The sequence below is a fragment of the Eleutherodactylus coqui genome, chromosome 3, assembly GCF_035609145.1.
Source record: "Eleutherodactylus coqui strain aEleCoq1 chromosome 3, aEleCoq1.hap1, whole genome shotgun sequence".
In the NCBI taxonomy this organism is placed as follows: Eukaryota; Metazoa; Chordata; class Amphibia; order Anura; family Eleutherodactylidae; genus Eleutherodactylus; species Eleutherodactylus coqui.
Window position 1 is genome coordinate 241,872,715 of NC_089839.1, and position 20,089 is coordinate 241,892,803.

At 47.4% G+C, this 20,089-nt stretch overlaps 1 protein-coding gene across 3 annotated transcripts in view; it reads right to left on the bottom strand.

The window, feature by feature from the left end:
* The window catches only part of NEK7 (NIMA related kinase 7), an 84,275-nt gene extending 65,370 nt beyond the window's left edge, over positions 1 to 18,905 (bottom strand). Inside the window, exon 1 of one of the 3 annotated variants that reach the window (XM_066597180.1) lies at positions 18,817 to 18,905. The gene's annotated coding sequence lies outside the window, so the exon portion shown is untranslated. Of the gene's footprint in view, positions 1 to 7,943; positions 8,074 to 18,816 lie in introns of those variants that run through there. The other 2 variants (XM_066597179.1, XM_066597181.1) reach the window with 2 other exon arrangements.
* Between the last annotated feature and the right edge of the window lie 1,184 nt (positions 18,906 to 20,089).

Consider the following 20,089-nt stretch of genomic DNA (forward strand, 5'->3'; position numbering starts at 1 on the left):
AATAGGTCTATATATGACGATACAAAACATGGAACAGGAAGTGTTGTCATTGGGTATAATAATGCGGAGATAACACCAGCATCACAACAGCAAATTCAAGAAGTGCTGATAAGGCGGAAACCATTAATGGGTTTTTACTATAGATGAGCAAATATACTCGCTAAAGGCAATTGCTCGAGACGGAAGGTTCGGGTGCCGGCAGCGGGCACAGAGCTGCGGGGGAGAGCGGGGCAGAACGGAGGGGTGATCTCTCTCTCCCTCTCTCCCCCCCCCCCCCCCCCCGCTCCCTCCTGCTGACAGCCGCTACTCACCGCTCCCCCGCTGCCAGCACCCGAACCTTCTGTCTCCAGTGGGGAGATACTCGCTAAAGGCAATGCTCGCTCGAGCAATTGCCTTTAGCGAGTATACTCGCTCATCTCTAGTTTTTGCTATTGCTTTATTGTCAGGACCGGTCATCCATAGCTTCAGGATCCCCACTATACAGCCGATTCCCAGGCCGGCTGGAATCTAGAAGATGGCGCTGTCAACATTGCAGCAGCCCGGTCTGGTATTTCAGACACAGTTCCCACTCAATTAAATGTGATCTGCATCCGCAGTACAAAACTGTGCCACTGCAATATGGACAGCGCTATCTGCACTGTGAAAAACAGCAAGCGTTATTTTAGCTCGGATTCCACAAAGACAGCTTTCACTGAAGTCATTGGATGCGAGTGTTAGGTCGCCCATATGCAATTAACGCTGCGTATCAGTGGTGGAAATGCTCGCTACTTCATAGGAAAATAGATAGAAAAGCCAGATGGAGAGGAGAGAGTTCTTTCTTCCCAGTGGACGATAAACTGTGCACATGCAGAAAACCGCTTGCACCTGTGATCCTCCGTGACCATTCACAATTACTTTCCGCGAATGATCGCATGTCTTCCACTGCGGAAATCCGCATGTGAGCCTGGCCTTACAGACGCATTCCCCTGACTCCAAAACTACTTATTTTTTCTTCTAGAGCCCCCCCCCCCCCAGCTCCTGCTCCATAAGTACCCCATCCACCACACAATGGTGTAGTTTTTCAGAGAGATGAATGGGAGGTTGTTAAAGCATCATTAAAAACAATTGTCAGTGCAATCTAATGAAGAGGCCCTCATTAGTACAAGGATGTACTTACCGACAAGAATAATTCCACTTAAAACATTTCTAGAGGAATCACTAATCTGCCGTTTCCACTGAGCTGGTGGGTGGAGACTAGCTGCTACAATGTCTCCCATACACTGCACATAGAAGACGAGAACTTGCTCCCCTACTTCTATCTCTCATACAGAGAAAAGCAGCAGCAACAGCATGAAGGACATTATAGAGAAGTACTCAGCAGTGTAGATGTGATTACAGTAACTGCAAGACATTACACCATTTCCTGTAGAACACTCTTTGGGTCCCTTTGCTTCTCTCATTTGGCTCCTGCTCCCTCTCTCCATAGGTTGCTAATGACAGCATGTATCTGCATCTCTCAGTGAACCAATCCATCTTGTCTACCAAGATGGATTTTAGTTTTGCAATGTGAGCGAACATTTGGAAGGTGGGGGGGGGGGGGGGCTGTAAAGTACAGAAATAAGATTGGCTCTTAACCCAAGTTTTTGCTCTTAAATTAAAGCAAAACTGGAGGAGAGAGCGCCTGCTCTCAAGTCAAAAAGCTGGTAAGCTGAGGCACTCGTAACCCAAGGTATCACTGTACTTGGCAATGTCCAACACTCCCATTGAAATAAATGGCGCGCATGCATGATCCTCTCCGACCCTGAAGTTACCCCCAGCCATGTGGATAGGTGCTAACTAGATCTTGGCTCATCCCCTTTACAAGTCCTACTGTCAATAGTTGAGACAGTCCACTGGAGTCTTTGGGTACGCTGACTCGTAGCGCAAATGCTGCGGAAAAGGCAAAACCCACAGCACCTCCGCATCAAAACCAGAGTCAAATTCTGCACTGTTTCCTGCAATAAGACTGTGCGGTAAGAAGAGCGGCCGGCCGAAATCAGCTGCGGATGTGCAGTCCATTCAGAGTCAAAATACTCACCAATGGCGCCAAAAATCCGCTATGCCTGAATATACCCGTTAACCACAGTACACAAGGACTTAAATGAAGAATTATAAGTTATAATGACTCTCTCCCCACAAGCCTAATATATCTCATGCTGACAGCTTCCCTTTAACCCATTCCCAGCCACTGATTATACGTGCGACGGTAAGAATGATGTTATTTTTAACGGCGGGGTGACGAAGAGCCGCGAATACAATCACAATACGGAGGGTAAATCTGTCCCCATCACCTATCATCAGTGACATCTCCTAATCTGCCCATTCCTATCTTTACCATAATAGTCTACATATCTGGCCGCCGACCTTGCGGGAGGACCGGTTGGTACGGAGTATTAATAGTCGCAGGCAGTAACAGGCGACTGACATTTTAGAAGTTCTTATTAAAGCATCAAGAAACCTTCCGAAATAATGAAACGACCATTAGTAAAGCAACCCAAGCCCATATATACAGGGCGGCTGCGTTCCCGGCTTACCTCCCATAACAGAAGCCTGGGACAACATATACAGTTCCACATTCTGTCGTATGAATGGCGTACAGGTCGGTCCGCCAGGATGGCACGCCATGTTCCCTCGCACGCCGTGTGTTTAGCAGAACAAACAATACAAAGAAGTGACAAGAAACCTTTAACAAGGGGAAAGCAAACTAAAGCAAAGCCCTTGTGTGACAAACCCTCGGCTGCATGCCAGAATGTGAGAGCGTTCCATCTGACGGAGCAACATGAATAATACACCAGTCACCCTTATCACAAGTCAGCCAGCAGACACAAACACAGCCAACCATTTCCCTTCACCAACTTCTGGCAATTACACAATGCAGCCGAGAGGACAGAACGCTTTGCCATCATCTGCCGTTAAATGGACATACGTATAATAAGTCCCAGCTGTGTTAAAGGAAGGCACTCCATGCACCTCAATGGCACTGAAGTGAATGGAGCTGTGGCCGTACATGTGCTACCCCGTTTCCCCGGAAATAAGCACCACCCTGAAAGTAAGCCCTAGCTGGATAACATTAAAAAAAGGAATATAGTATCCCTCCCGATGCTCTCCGGAGCTCCAATTTGCTTCCTGCAGTCCTCTTTCACCCACCGAGGATCACTTCCTGGTTACGGGATTCATACATCCCACCTCCAGGAAGCAATGGCTCTGATTGGTTCTTGAGTGCTGCTCAGCCAATCAATGCAGCTCTCGATTAACCAATGCAATGGCTGTGATTGGCTCATCGAGCCATTGATTGGCTGAGAAGAGGTCGAAGGACCAATCCCAGCCATGGCATTATGGAGGCGGGATTTATAAATTGGCCAATCAATGCTGAGGCAGCAAGATTGCGTGAGAAACTCGCAAGCGATAGCATTGTAGGAACAATCGTGATCGCCAGTGTGTAGTGGCCTGTAGGCCGACCGGAGGCTCCATCACAGATCTGGCTCAAAATACCAGAAGAAAAAGCGCTACATGCAGCACTGTCTATTCTGTCCAAAAGTTGGGCAGAAAGCAGGCGGACCCCACTATAGTCAATGGGGTCCGTCCCATACTGTTGAGTTCCGTCCTAAGATGGAGCTGCTCAGCCACGGTGATTCCCCTTCCCAAACAGAGCAGCAAGGCGGAATCCAACACAGATGCAAACCCCCCCTTCCAATACTTGAGGGCGTGTTGTGATGTCACCGACACCCTCTATGTAGCAGAGCCGACTGCGTGCTCAGTATAACAGTGGAGGTGCTGGCGATGCTCCTATTACAAGATATGCTGCATAGAAAGCGGTCTGCAAGAACTGTGCTACACAAGCAGGAAGCTCGGGGGCGCGCTCACACGGGGCCAAGAGGCCGCACGCTCAGGGGAGGTCGGGGGCGCGCTCACACGGGGCCGAGAGGCCGCACGCTCAGGGGAGGTCGGGGGCGCGCTCACACGGGGCCGAGAGGCCGCACGCTCAGGGGAGGTCGGGGGCGCGCTCACACGGGGCCGAGAGGCCGCACGCTCAGGGGAGGTCGGGGGCGCGCTCACACGGGGCCGAGAGGCCGCACGCTCAGGGGAGGTCGGGGGCGCGCTCACACGGGGCCGAGAGGCCGCACGCTCAGAGGAGGTCGGGGGCGCGCTCACACGGGGCCGAGAGGCCGCACGCTCAGGGGAGGTCGGGGTGCGCTCACACGGGGCCGAGCGGCTGCACACTTTGCAGCATTTCCAGATTTAGAATCCGCATCATTGGTTTGGATTTTGACTTGCTATGTATTTGCTGCTGACGTAAGAAGATACAGCGCTCCCCTCACCTCCCGAGTCTTGGCGCATCTGGTATCCAGCAGCCTATAGCGAGCACATCGCCACTGGTTAGATGATGCCACTTCTGTGTCACCTGACCAGCGGCGCTGCACTTACTACAGCCCACCAGGACTTTGGAGGTGAGGGGGGCGCCACCTCTTCGGCAATCAGCTGCAAATACGTAGCGGATTTCAAGTCAAAAGCCAAACCAATCATGTATTTGCGCTCAGGGTAATCATACCCTTATTCAGTCCCTGGTCCAACAAGCCCTGCCCTTACCAAGTGTGCCCACCAGCTCTTACTACTTTCATTAGAATCCTTTCACACGGGACGATTGTTAACGGCGCCCAACAGTCACCCCAGCAATCATCGATCTTGTGCTTTCGCGCCGGAACGCCGATCGCCCGGTGACTGCAGACGGAGCGGGCCGGAGATCACTTCTGGCCACCATTCTCTTCTGTGTGCGCATGAGATTTCTCCGAATCTGTGACAGTCTGCAGCATTTCCACAATGTATGGCGATACCACAAGTGCAGCGGGATGGCAGCAGATTTCCCACTTATTACTATTAATGGATTGATAATTATTAGCTTCTTTCTCAGTGAATAAAGATAAGTGCAGGGGGGGGGGGGGGGGCGCTTGTGTAGACAGACCCTTCCCAACACCCACGTGCGGCCTGCACACAAATGGGTTTGCATTGTGGAAGCCACAATCAGCATCTGCACTGTGGATCCACAGCAAATGTTGTTCAAGGCCCGCTGTGGGAGATCACTTTTGCTGCTCACTAGCGGAATCGAATGCTACTCCTACAAGCATACGCAGCATACCGCAGCCCTTCCACAATTGACATTACGGAAAAGTCACAGATTCCAAGTTATCGCCTAGCGACGGAAAAATAAACATTTAGAAATAAAATCTGTACTGTGCATGTCTGACAGCGGCACGCTGCAGCACCGAAAAAGGAAAAAAAGACAGGTCCGCAAGGTCGCCGGCCGCAATGAGAACCGGATTCCGACTCGTTCGTGTGCAGGGGGCCTAAGAAGTAGTCCTGTAAAAGCAGAAGACAAGCAGTGGATTGCGGGGGAAGGGCTGCACTTCAGCCATGATTTTCAGTGGTAACATAAAAAAGAAAGCCTAAATGAACTATATGACAAGACTGATGAGGCACGCGGGCTACTAGATGAGGCACGCGGGCTACTAGATGAGCCAAAGTTGTCTGAAAAGTTAGGTACACTTTAAGCAACAGCCCAAACATATGAGAGCCTTACTAGGAGTCTAACTGATGCGGGCCCAGAAGGTTATGTCCAAAACAACCATAGAACTACTGACACAAAGTCCTGCTGGCTGGAGGTAATTGCGCAGAATATCCGGCGGTGCTGCTCCGTAAACACTTCCTGCAATGACATCTGCCGTGCCGGTGGATGAGGAAGAGTGCGGAGCAATTCAGCAGCTACAGAAGTCTGAGTCCGTCTCCAGCTGGCCAGAGAAGCTGACAGGCACAACAGACAGCTCCAGGGTGAGCGCTCCAGCCATCAGCAGGGGTGTCAGCAGTGCGGACCCCACTGATCAGCACTTCTGGGGGGGTCACACTGACAAGTGCGGCTACTCCTACAGGGCGGAATAGCTGCGGAAATTCCAGGTGGAATTTCGCTGCAGCACGTCAGCCTGCGGCCGCTAATCCCGCAATTAGCCGGCCGCGTGGACGAGATTTGTCAAAAAGCTCGTCCACACGGGACGGCCAATCCGTTGCGGCAAAGTAGGAGCTGCGGTGCGGATTTTCGGACGCAGCAGGTAAAAAACTAAGTGCCAGGGGTTTTGAAGCTGCAAAACCGCGAGATCTCCAGCAGGATTCCACCCTGTGGGAACCCAGCCTTAAGAAGTTAGCAGGCCCATGCTGCCTGAACCACACCGCACGCATCTAGGTCGTCGGCCCCGTAATACGGAGGTGCGTCCCGATCAGACCGCGGGTCTCCGGCCCCCAACTGTCATAGGAACGCATGGTGCTCAGAATTCAGGTCAGATCGGGACGCACTTCCGTATGACGGACACAAAAAACGGAACCAAAATACACAAGTGCGTTCCGGTCCCAGACGAAAGCATCGGATTCCGCTTACAAATATTCACAGCGGAATACCTGCAGGCGATCGTAGAAACTGCGAATGGTCGTGTGTGTATGGACAGAAGACGCCTCCATTTTCGCGCCCACAGACGATCCCTGAAACGTAACACCTACCGTTTCACCCCGTTTGGCAATTTTCTGTCACCACTCCGTTTTTTTTTTTTTAACTGAAGCAAAAGTGCGACTGCGGCGCTTCAGGAGCCGTTTGCGTTGTTTTAACGCGGTACCAAACGTAAAACTATCCGCTTCTGTACGTTTAGCCCCTCCCACCACGGAACAGCCAGACGCTAGTGTAAACCGCTGCCGAGAAACCTGCGGCTGCAGCGTGCAAACCTGTCTGTGCGTCCGGCAGCGTCGTCCTTGTGACCGGTACCAGATCATGGCCGGGCTCACCAGAGCGCAATGTCACGGCGCATTCCACGGTGAGGGAGTCCATGACGGTGCGCTCACCGCGTACGACACGCACGTATCAAGAGAACGCAGCCTGTTCTACTTTACCACCTGATGGAGCGCCATTGTTCTCTATCAGGGCGTAATCAGCGCCGTACATGCGTAATTGTACGTGCGGCGTTTATACGCAATATCTCAGGAAGTTTTTTTAAAAAGCGAAGCTGGCGCCTGACAGCGGGCGCGGGATAGTCCGTCACGTGCAGTCAGAGCTCACTGCCGCATGCGGCTCACACAGCGGTAAAACGCTGCGTTATACCAAACGCTTGTGTGATCCGGCGTAAGGCTCCGCCCACATCAGCGCCTCCGGCAGGAGCCAACGCCAGTTTCTGTGAAAACCACAAAGTAGTGCCACGAGCTGCGCCATATTATCCGTAAATTCCTGGCAGGCATGACAGCGCCAAAGTGAACCCGTTATAGTCAGCCGTCTCCGCTCGGTCAGATCCGGCACTTCCACGGTCGCCATTGTCAGAGCCAAGTAGCGGAGGCCGCCGTACAAGCGTGAGCGAGCCAGAACTGCGCAGCGTGCCACAATGGGAAGCAAATGACCCCCATTGTAGTCAGGGTTCCGCGCCACCCCGACCATTAGATGCTCCGCTCGCTGGGATCCACCTGCCATAACAGAGCGCAAAAAAACGTAGCCAGGACGCTGCCGCGAGCATCGCCGTTGTTACGGCAAAGGGTTAATACATGCGGATTTCAGTGTCCGTTTTTCCTAGGGAAGGTCTGCGTAAATAATAATCAGCCCACCCGGCCGGAGCAGCAGAGTGCGCAGTGTTGTGGTGAGATGAGTTTGTCACCTGGCACAAAGTGTTTTCCATAGTTTTACACTGGACTACAGCTGAACAACACAAACTGAGCTCTGCTACATGTAGCCACTGACAAGTCCTTTCATTCTACAGTGGGGCAGCCGCCAGCACTACTGAGAAGTTATAACGTCACTCGGGACGGCTCCGAGGAAGCAGCTGCGTAACACCATACAGGCGGGACGGGAGCCACTTCCTGGAGGACTCCCAGCCCTGACATAGAGACGAAAGACGAGAGGGTCTCACCCGTGGCAGGCCGCTCTGTACCAGCACACACCTCTCCGCGGGCCGTCGTGTCCTCCGCACAGTGCAGCTCGGCCTGCTGACTACAGAGGATACAGTCTAGTGGGCTACAGGACCTGCGGTGACGTCGTCAGCATGTGACCAGTCACGTGCGGGGAGGAGTCAGGGCTGTGCTGGCGGCAGGGGGTTGTGGAATGTGTAGGTGCGGCGGTTAGGCGTTCCCATAGCAACGCCGTGTAGAAGAAGATGTGTGACGTCATATAGTAATTGGTAGTAGCAAAGTGCAGACTGCAAGACCAACAATGCAAATGTTAAGACCCAAGTGGGATATTCTGCAATAGGCACTGCGGAAAATTGCGCACCAGAACCCACAGCTTCTGAGCGAATTAAAATTGGCGTAAATTCCGCCAGCAGTTCCGCATCAGAATTCACACAAAGGGCTTATTTACACAAACGCATTTACGGATTCAAACTTTGCGTACGCAAGGAATAGAATGTGCTCTACTTTTCTGCGTATTTGTGCATCAAAAGGTCCCCATAGAAGTAAATGGAGGGTGCGCAATATGCAAGGAGATGCGTGATACGCTGTGTAATTCCGCTACAAAAAGCTATCTGGGACTAATTAGCTATTTCAATCAGTTCGTCTTTGCCGCATGCCTTGTAGTAAATACGCCAATGTACGCGCAAAGAAAGAAAAGCGTTGTTCGTACCGCAAATATACAGCGCCCAGGTGTGCACAAATACCCAGCGCCCAGGTGTGAAGCTGGCTCTAGGCTACCGACACACGGGTGAGTGCCATACCGGGCCGAGAAATTAGCTCGATATGGCGCTCGCCCATGTACGGCTTTACGCCGTGTGAGGCGTTTTCCTGGTAAAAACACCTCCAATCACTTCTGTGAAGTAGCGATCCTGCGGCGCGACTTGCAGACGAACCGGAGGATCGGCAAGTGTTTCCAGTGAGAAGCCTTGCATCGTACTCGCAGGCACCTCGAACGGCGTGCGGTGTGTTTTTTGGTCTCACTGAACACAATGGGCGATGCGTTCAAAGGAACCTGAAAGGACACGCAGCCATTTGCTGCAGTACGGAAAAACAATTTTTCTTGGATTTTGGATTGAGCGCGGTATGAGGGGCGCAGTGAGCCGAGATCAGTGTTTAAAAGGGGGTTTTATTTTTCATAGTCCTCCCCAGTTTCCCCACCGCCTCTGTATTTAAAATGAATATACTCGTCATGGCGGTCCATCCAGGTCCACGGACACCACTTGTCCAGGGAACGTAGGGGGGTGCATATTACCTGCTGCCCTCCTCTATGGCTGTAGTGCCACAGATCCACCTGTTTCTGGCGCCCTTCTGTGGTGCACCAAGATGCATTCAGATCCACATCACGTCAATTCATGCTTTACCTTTTCACCCTTTGCAATACATAGGGTGAAATCTGCAGCAGATCCTCATGTACAACGTGCAGATTTTGCCTTGCAGTTGCAGCAGAGACTGTTAAAGGGGTTGTCTGGGACTTCTCACACTGATGACCTGTTTTCAAGATAGGTCATCGGTATTTAATCAGTTGGGGTCCACCGCTCAGGATCCCCGCTGATCATCAAGCCCACGATCAGAGTGGACAGCATTCAAACCAGATAGTGCTATCCATACTGCAGCAATCTGTTTTGATACTGTAGCCATTACTACCATTGAATTCAATGGGAGCTGTACCTGTAGTACCAAACTGAGCCACTGCTATATTGACAGCGCTATCTTCTTCCAGAGCAGTCTGTTCTGAAAGCAGCTCAGTGATTAGCTGATCAGCGGGGATCTCTATTAGCAGACCCTCATTGATCAGCTATTGATGACCTCTCTTGAGGACAGTTCATCAATAGTAAAAATCTCAAAAAAAACCTTTAAACAACATTATCTGTCGCTTCCTGAATCTAGAGATCTCCTAAGTTTGAAGATTTTAATATTACAATTTTTCTAATGGGTCACAATTGTTAAAAGATTTCCAGGCAAAATTTATTGATGACCTATCCTCAAGATGGGTCATCAACAATCAATGGCTCAGGACAGGGGCATAACTATAGAGGATGCAGAGAATGCGGTTGCACCCGGGCCCAGGAGCCTTAGGGGGTCTATAAGGCCTCTCTTTTCCATATAGGGAGCCCAGTACGATGACTAAAGCATTATAGTTGGGGGGCTCTGTTACAGATGTTGCATTGGGGCCCAAAAGCTTCAAGCTACGTCTCTGGCTGGGGACCCTCTACTCAGGATCCCTGGTGATCACCTGATAGCCCAGCAGGCCAGACATGCATCATAGATAATGGGAGAGGAAATACCTCAGCTGGCTTCACTCCTATTGAAGTCAATGGGAGCTGAAGTGGGTATTAGACTTCTGGAACTCACCTCCGCCATTGATGTCAATGAGAGTGAAGCCAACTAGAGCATTTCTTCTCCTGTCCCTTATGATACACGTCCGGCCCACTGCACTGACAGCGGGCCGGACGATCAGGTGATCGCTTGGGATCAGCACTATTCTGAGGATCGGTCATCAATAGTTTTTGCCTGGAAAACACCTTTAAAAGTGGAATGCCCCTCTAAATCAGACCTACAGAAGGTTGTAGTCCAGCAGCTCTGGTGTTCTGTTACTGCACTTATCCTGTGAGCTGTTTTTCTGTAGAATACGGCTAAAATGTTCCAGACTAATCGGCCCCCCATTTTAAACCTACTTAGTAATGCTGCCTGCGTGAGAATATTGCAGTGGATATTTTTGTGATAAAGGTGTTAATCCTAAATGACCCAAAAACCACTTTCACACTTAGGAATTTTGGTCAATATTTCCCATCAGTGTTTGTAAGAGTGGAACAAGACGGAAAACACTTACAATGGAAAGATTCGTACCTCTTCTGTGTTTTTGGACCCACTCCTGGTTTGGGCTTACAAGTCCTGATACAAAATACTGCTGTGTTCTAATGACCTAACCCGGTAAATATGCCATATCCACTGCCACTCTTTAGTAGAAGGATCAGAACATTCTGTTTGTGTCTCTGAAGGTCCCAGCCTCTTACTGCTCGTCTAATTGTGACCTCTTGAATGACTGAAGTGTTTAGTCTGGTTTAGAAGTCAAAAGTGCAGAGTGGGGACATGCCAGAGACGAGGAGGGATCCGTTTTCTGCATGCAACAGGCTGGTCGGAGGAAGACTAAAATACTACAGAGAAATACCGATTGTACATTGCAAGCTAAATATAGGTCTCAGACATAGACTTGTGTGCCAAGTCACATATTTCAGGGGCTCGTTCCGTCACGTCATTGCCTAAACTAGAATAGTAAATACATATTAAAAACAGTGCATTCTCAAAACAGAAGCACCTTATGCACCCTATTACTGTTGACCTTCGTCTTTTAAGGACAAACTATACCTTTCCTAAATTAGCCGATCAGCTGGTTGGAAATGTATTCAGGAGCATCCAAAATAAATGTACCGTCTACCTGCAGAGAATAAGACCAGCCCTGTCGCACAGCCTTGTACTGCTCACCTGATCTCATTCTCTAACTGGTTTTTACAGCAGGAGATAAAAGAATGTGACCTTTTTATCTTTACCCTCCGTACCTGTTACTGGATTGAGATTTTTAAGGTAAGTGTGGTTGTAGAGGTGAGATACATTTCTCCCACATACCTCTCCCATGTGGAGTAAAGGGGCATTTAGGCCCAACGATTCTCACTCAAAATTTGCTCAGCTGTCTTTTGAGCGAGAATTATTGGGTCTAACTGCACGGACATCATGCAGTTTTCGTGCACGAGTCGTTCCGCGCTCAATTTTAGTTTTCTTGCGCTAAGATTCTTTCAGCTCATGTCCCGCTGGTAGTTCACAGCGAGACGTGAGCTGTAAGCATGGAGAACAATGCAGCTGTTTGCTTATGCACGACAGCTGTATTGTTCTCTGAGCAATAGCAGCGGTGTCCCACTCCGCCTCCATAGCTCTTAAGCAGCTACTTAGCTACTATAGACTATGCAAAGATGATCACTCAAAACTGTTACTCAAACTGTCATTAGAGCGACTTTTGAGCGATTATCTGTCAGTGTAAATGGGGTCTTACAGGGAGAGTATCACCTGCTGGCTGATAGATTAAGCAAGATAGTAGGTGGAAATTTAAAGGTGTTGTCCTGTTGCAGACTATTGATGGCTTATCATCGGGGTAAGTCATCAGTAGTAGATTGGCTGGGGTCTATTGCCTGGGACCCCTGCCGTTCAGCTGTTTGCCAGGTCCGTGTGCTTGTGCACTGAACTGATTTCTGCAGAAAGCAGACAGATCAGTTCTTAATGTTGTGGCCAGGCTTGGTATTGCAGGCAAAGTTACCATTCATTTCAACGGGAACTTGGCCTTCAATACTAAGTCTGGCCACTACACTAAGAATGGAACTGTCTGCTTTCTGCAGAATTCAGCTCAGTACAGGAATGCAACAGCCCAACAAATAGCTGATTGACAGAGAACCCGGGAAACGGATCCCGGACAATCTACTACCGATGACTTATCATAAATGAATAGGCCATCAATAGTTTACAGCCAGACAACTCCTTTAAGGAGCAGCTAAGTGGTTTTAATTGGGAGCACAGTAAGCTGGTCTGTGTGAGTCTTGCACTTGGACTATAAGTATGGTTGCTAAAGCCGGTTGTTTTTGTAAGCTGGCAGAAAGAAGCTCTCTAGCTGCTAGGGAGGGTTCTACTGTCTAATAGTGCAGGACAGTCAAGCTATTTCTTTTGTTCCTGCTGCGTTATGTTAATTTTATTTTTCAACTGTGCTAATAAAGCTGGCCAAGTGTCAGTTTAAAACCTAATTGTAAAAAGGAGAAAATAATGGACTGTGGGCGCACCCCTTGTAATGTAAAGTGCATAAAAGCAAAGGGATCAACCCAAATTCTTCTTTATTCATTAAATTATAGCCAGCACAAATAACGCGTTTCGGGGGCGCAGCCCCTTCTTCAGAAATAAATACAGGGATGTTGATGGATATTCATGTCCTGTACTTCCACCCTTCTCTTCTCTTGAGTTTAAAACCTAGTCTTGGCTGCTGATTTCATCTCTGAGTGAAAGAAGTACACTTCCTTTGACCCCAGCTCAGGCCATCCCAAACTAATCTCCTCACTAGAAACAAATTAATAATTTTAAGCATTATGATAAACCTGCTAAATGAGGCCTGAACAAATCTTAGCTAGGTCTAAGAACAAGCTCCAAGCATTAACCCTTTCCAATCCAACTTCCGCACACTCCCCAGCTCTTATTTATTTTGGGTGGAAAAGCGCATTCTGGATTCCTTGGAATTACTCAACAGAAATGCATAAAAATTATGTCATGATGACTTTATTAGTGATTTTTTGCATTTAATTAAACGTGAGTTATGAGTGTTTCACATCTGGAAGATTATTTATAATAATCCTATAAATATATGTATATTGATATTGCATACAATTATATAATAAGACTATTCATTTCTATCTATCTATCTATCTATCTATCTATCTATCTATCTATCTATCTATCTATCTATCTATCTATCTATCTATCTATCTATCTATCTATCCACTTGGAGGGGTTAAGTGTAAAAACCTGTGGTTCTCCAGGTGCTATCACCACAGTTAGCCCACAGCCAAACCGGTGTGTGACAAGGCAAATTAAAATTTGCCTGCCTAACGGTTTGCTTAGGCCATGCATTCAGCTGGTGCTGTTGACAACACGCTGGATTCAGCCGTGCTTTCCAAGATCAAGTCTCCCCAATTTTGCAGCTAGTATCACTGGCTCACCATGGGGAGGCTGCAGCAAAACCACATTTATCTCCTTACTGTCTGGTGAAGCTCTGGCCTGGGCTATACCATCATGGGAGTACAACAGTTCCATGGCTTCCAGCCTTCAGACCTTCATGACTACCTGGTCAAGTTTCCTCTGCACTACTTGGTCTACCGTCCAGTATGCTATACAGTTCAGAACGCTGCCCGCAGAATTGGAATGGAACTCCAAACAGCCTTCTAAAAGGGGCTCAATAACAGAATTAAGGATGAATTAACAGGCAAAGAACTATCCTCATCTCTAGAGGGTTTCATCACCCAAGCCTCCAGAATTGGCATTCACTTCAGGGAATGGCAACAAGAGTTATCACATGAAGAGAAAAGGGTTCGGCTAACTCCTAGTTTCTCCTGACCACTTCAACCTTCTCCTGATTTTCCCACTGAAGAACCCATAAAGGTCGAGAGAGTGAGGCTTGTCACAGAGGAGTATTTGGGTAGACATATGCAAAAGTTGTTTATGTACTGCTGTGGTAATGGACATTTTCTGAAATCTTGCCCAGTGAAGCCAGGAAACTCTACCACCTAGGGTCTGAGGGATGGGGGAGAGGCGGCCCTAGGTCACGCTGAGTCCTCTCCAAGATTTCTACTTGCTGTATCTCTGATGCATGAAGACTCACAGTTTTCCACTGAGGCTTACCTGCAGCTTGAAACGCTACCCCTGAAGAAGCCCTTGTCCGTTACTTCTGTTGATGGGGAGTTCCTGTCTGACGTTATCAGGTTTGCCACAGTTCCTTAGGATTTACAGATTAGAGTCTTGCACAGAGAAAAAAATTCTTGTTCTTCCCAAGTCTATAAACTCATTGTTGTTGGGACTTCCCTGGCTCTATCAGCATTTTCCAGTGATTAACTGGCACACTGGGCAGATCTCACATTGGAGTACTTATTGCTATACCTACTGTCTGTGCACTGTGATTCCAGTCCTGAGACCATCATCTCCCTCTGAGCTTCTAGGTCTCCTGCCTCAATACAACATGTATGTAGTTGTGTTTAGTAAAAAGGAGGCTGAGACACTATCTCCACACCAACCTTATGACTGTCTCATCTATCTACTTCCTGGCTCATTGTCACGCACAGGCCAGAGACTCAGGCCATGTCAGACTACATTAAAGCATAGCATCATACAGAGGTCTTCTCCAGCAGGTGTGGGGTTCTTCTTTGTAGAAAATAGACAATTGGATCCCTTTGGTCATGCATTGATTACAGAGGCTAAATGCTGTTACAATAAAGAATAAATATCCACTACCATTAATATTTGAACCGTTTGATAGATTTTAAGATGCCACCATCTTCACAAAGTTAGATCTTTGCAGGGACTATAGCCTGATTAGGATTTGTGAATGAAATGAATGGAAGACCACTTTTAATACTAAAGATGGACACCTCGAGTTTTTGGCGATGTCATTTGGCCTATGTTTATTACAGCTGACACCCGCGCCCCGTTTGGCCGATCGCGGCTATTAACCCTTTAAATGCCGCTGTCAGTTCTGACAGTGGCATTTAAATCCCCTGAACAATGTTCGGGTGTCTCGCACGGCCCCACGTGGTGAGATCCGGGGAGCCGTGCAGGTGTTATGGCAGCCAGGGACCTTCTGAAAGGCCCCAGGGCTGCCTTGAAAGACCGCCTATCAAGCCATCCCCATGGTACAGCGCAAATACAGATGCGAGTGTGCCGTGGGACCGGACGGCATCCATAGGCTTCAATGGAAGCTGTGGGAGACCCACACAAAATGGAGGATGCTGCAGGTGCCTTCCCGCACGTGCGATCCACGCGGCAGGGAAAAATGACATCTGCAAGTATTGAATTACCTGCGGGTGTCCAATGATTCCCTATAGGCGCGGATCATGCGTGCGGGACACCCGCGCAGATTTACTAATTCCATTTTCCCCGTGGACATTGGGCCTAAAGGCCCATTTAGACACAACGATTATCGCTCAAAATTCACTCAAAAGCTGTCTTTTGAGCGATAATTGTTGTGTGTAACTGCACTGACATCGTGCAGATTTCGTTATCCCGTCGCTCATCATTGTCTTTCAGCTTGCTGAAAGACAACAATGAGCCTTATCAGGGATTCACAGCGGGATACAGCTGTTACTATTGTTTCAGCTATACCCCTCTACCTGATAACGTGTTGAGTATGAAGAACAGATATAACAGCTGGGCGCTCCATGCAGAAAACGCCTGGATGCAGAAGACAAGCGGGGACACCCCACTTGTCTACTGCATCCTCCGCTCCGAGCGCTCGGCTGTTTAACAGCCCGGCACTCGGAGCAGAAAACAGCTAAATGCAGAAGACAAGCGGGGACATCCCGCTTATCTTCTGCATCCTCCGCTCTGAGCGCCGGGCTGTATAACAGCCAGGCACTCAGAGCGGAGGAACAGTGGGGACACCCTGCTTGTCTTCTGCATACTCTGCTGGCAGCGCAAGGTGATCACTCATTTTGAGCGATCATCTTGCACTGTAAATGACACAACGATGATCACTCAAAAGTCGCTTGAGCGATATCTTTTGGGCGATTATCGCTGCGTCTAAACCAGCCTTAACAGTGTACTGTAGGTTGTAATCCACCTTTAATTTCTGTTGAGAGTCTATTGCTTTAACAGCATTTAGATTTGATCAGGTTTTAAAACATGTTAGAATAATTAAGGGTAATGGATTGGGATTACAGGATTCACCATTTTATTTAACTTCTTACCTCAAATACAGCAGTGTTAGCGTATTAATAACGACAATTTTCAAGAGGTGAATGTATGGTGTCCTGCCTTTTACATTTACTCTTTATTAGGTTGTCAGGAAGCACTGGCAAAAGAAAAATAGTTATATAAGAAAAGAACAATCCCAAGTAAATGTCAGGAGTCCTTTCAGTAGCGCTGCTATCACTGATTGTGTATTTGGATTTTGTTCTAACCTAAGGATCAAAGACCGTTGCTGCTTGAGTATTTGATGAGTTATATAGAATTTTACCTAAATGTATGGTAATGTCTGCTCTCAAATGTGTCTTGAAATTGAAGTCTGTCTCTTTTACTAGCAATATACTTCTACTTATTGATTAATTGCATTGCAAAAAATTCAATAAAGGGCTGGGAATGTGAATCTCGCACATTGATGTGAACAGCATCCTGCTGATTCTCCAGAATAATAGCAGCACGTTCAACATCTTGAGAAGCCATGAGACATGTTAAGTCTTAGCGGAGCAAGTCAGAAATTTCGTGTTGATGGAGAGTACAAACATTATCATGAAATCTAATGTATTTTGTATCATTTAAGTGAGGATTAAATGATGGACACTGCTCATTGGACAGTGTATCTCTCATTGTCACATTCGTGGAACATCTATGGGTTGCAATGGCCACCAGAGACCTAAGAAGGCCTGCCAAGCTTATAAATTACCAATTGCAAGAACAGTAAGTGAACACTTTGGAATTACCTTGATTTTTATATTAAGTACTAATAAAATAGCGTCTGATAGTCTTGATTTGTGCCATAGATAACAATCTAGTAGTTAAAAAACAGTTGTATGGTTAATGCGTTTTACTGAGCGCATTGAGTTAACATCCACAGTGCAAGGAGAAAACATAAGTGAAGACACAAATTTAATAACCTGTAGAAGATCCTCCTTTAGCAGCAATCACCTCTGCCAAACATTTCTTGTACCTAGTGAGAAGGAAACTTAAAAGCCCTTTTACACACAACAATTATCGCTTGAACGGCCAAATGACTGAACGAATGAATGACTTTTTTTGCATAAAATGATGTGCATCCTCTCAACTGCAATCCTCTCCATTTCCCTCACTAGCTTCAGTAAACTCAGTATATGTTGTTTGCTCAGGTGGGTGTGTGTTTATGTGAGGAAAGGTCTGGTGGGTAGGATTTTAATTAGTATGAAGAAAATTCATTGTCTTCTACCTGTATGAGTAAACAAGTACTCCTGTTTGGGAAGGTAAACATTCAGCCCTCCCCTTAAGTCTTTCAGTCTTGCAAGCGAATGCCATTCAAATGGAACGAATACTGAACAACAATTTTTATGCCGGCTAAAACTGATCGATAAGCGAACGAATTGTACATGACGGCCATTTACTCTTATCGATTATAGCTCACTTTTGCTCGTTTGAACGAATTTTGAGCGATAATCATTGCATGTAGATGGACCTCTAGGCTATTCCTCTTGAAAATGTGTTTTAGTTTATCAATATTTCTGGATGACTTGTATACACAGCCCTCTTTAGGCCATGCCACTGCATCTCCATAGGGTTAAAGGGATTGTATCAAGAAAGCAACTCCTGTTCATATGCCCTATGAATACATATGAACATTATAGAGTGGGGTCTCCTGCTTGGGACCCAGTCTATAGCTTAAACGGAGAGCTCTTCTTCTAAAAGCAGCTCCTGTTCTGGCAGACTTTGTAATGTCTGTAACAGTGCTGGCTGGAAACAACATGGCAGAACTGGACTTTACCTACAAAAGCCACCTTTCCTGATACTATCGCTATCTCCCAGTAATTCTACCCCCAGAACTTACAGTCGGACTAAATTATGTATGTCTTTTTCTAATCTATTCCTGACTGTAACACCAGACACAACCTTGCCTATCGGTAAAGCTATCCCTAATGGAAACCCTATTGATAGAAGTGTAAATAGAAAGGGCTGGGCTCCATAGCAGAATTTTGAATCTCTCCCCAGCATGAACATTTACCAGCTCATGTCAAAGTTAGGTAAAAGTTCAGATAGGAACACACTTTTCCACATTCCTGCCAAGTTATGCTTAGAACAAAAAGCTAGGCAAATACGAGTGCCCTTACCTCTACAGACTTCCAAATTGTGTAATAAACAGTTAAGCACTGATATGTTACTCCAGACCCGACCATTAAATTTATTCAGACCACATCCAGGATCCCAAAATTATATTGCATACTGTTACTGAAATAAATACTATACAAAGACCCATATTACCACCGTGCAGTGACCATATACAGTGGTAGATGCTAGTTTTACATAGACATTCAGCCAATTGTATACATGATTACAGTACAGTTACCTCAAGTGACTTACCAGTGTCTTCCCCTCTAAACGGAGACGTTCACTTTTCCTGTCACTTGCATTCAGCTCAGACCGCCATGACAGCTTCTCTAAGACACAACTTTCTCTGCAGACTTTGATACATAGACATTTTGGCTCCTCAGTTTTCCAGTACTATCCCTACCTTTCCCACACTTATACACAATTTCCCCATCCATAATGCTCCAGCTAATAATGCCACCTTTGATGCCCCAAACAGTAATAGCATCTCACAGGCTGCACACAATAATCGCCTCTTTTAGTGCCACAACACAGTAAAAATACTCCCTTATTTTCATACTCCGTAATGTTCCCTGTATGCCCCGGCTTAGTAATAAATGCTCCTGGTACACACCCACTTTCGTAATACTGCCCACTGAGTGCCCACCAATGCCCCTTGTATGCCCTCACTTTAATTATAATACCCCCACTTAAGTTAGAATGGCCCCCGTATACCTCCATTTTAGGAATAATACCCTCTTTTATACTGTAAAATTAAAAAACAGCCTATACTGATCTCTTTCTCTTTGTCAATTGCTCCGGTCTCTTGCTTTCCAATGTCTAATCCTAGGACTCTGCCATCGGTATCAACGCTAAGGCTTAGAAAGCACATGACCAGCCAGGGAAAATTGGATCAGAGGTTAGGGAAAGAGGTAACATAGTATGTAAGGACGAAAAAAGACATAAATCCGTCCAGTTCGGCCTGTTACCCCCCCCCCCCCCCCCCACCCTCTCCCCTCCAAATGTTAATCCAGAGGAAGGCGAAAAAAAAACATTTAAGGAAAAAAATTCTTTCCTGTCTCCAATCTGGCAATGAGAATAATCCCTGGATCACCGACTCTTGTACAGTCATAAGTAATTATATTAAAGGGGTTGTCCCGCGACAGCAAGTGGGGTTAAACTCTTCTGTATGGCCATATTAATGCACTTTGTAATATACATCGTGCATTAAATATTGGCCATACAGAAGTTATACACTTACCCCCTCCGGTGCTGGCGTCCCCGTCTCCATGGCGACGATCAAGCCTCTTCTCTGGTCGCCGCAACAGTCGCGCTTCCGCAGAGAGGAATCTTCTTCTGCAGGGTCCCGGCTCACGAGCTGCGTCCTGGCTCCTCCCCCTTCTCAGCATCATCGCGTAGCTCCGCCCCATCACATGGTGCCGATCAGCCAATGAGGTGGCTGTAATTGGCATTGGAGCTCAGACTGGAGAAGAACATCCACGGTGCACCATGGGAGAAGACCAGCGGTGCACCTTGGGAAATGACG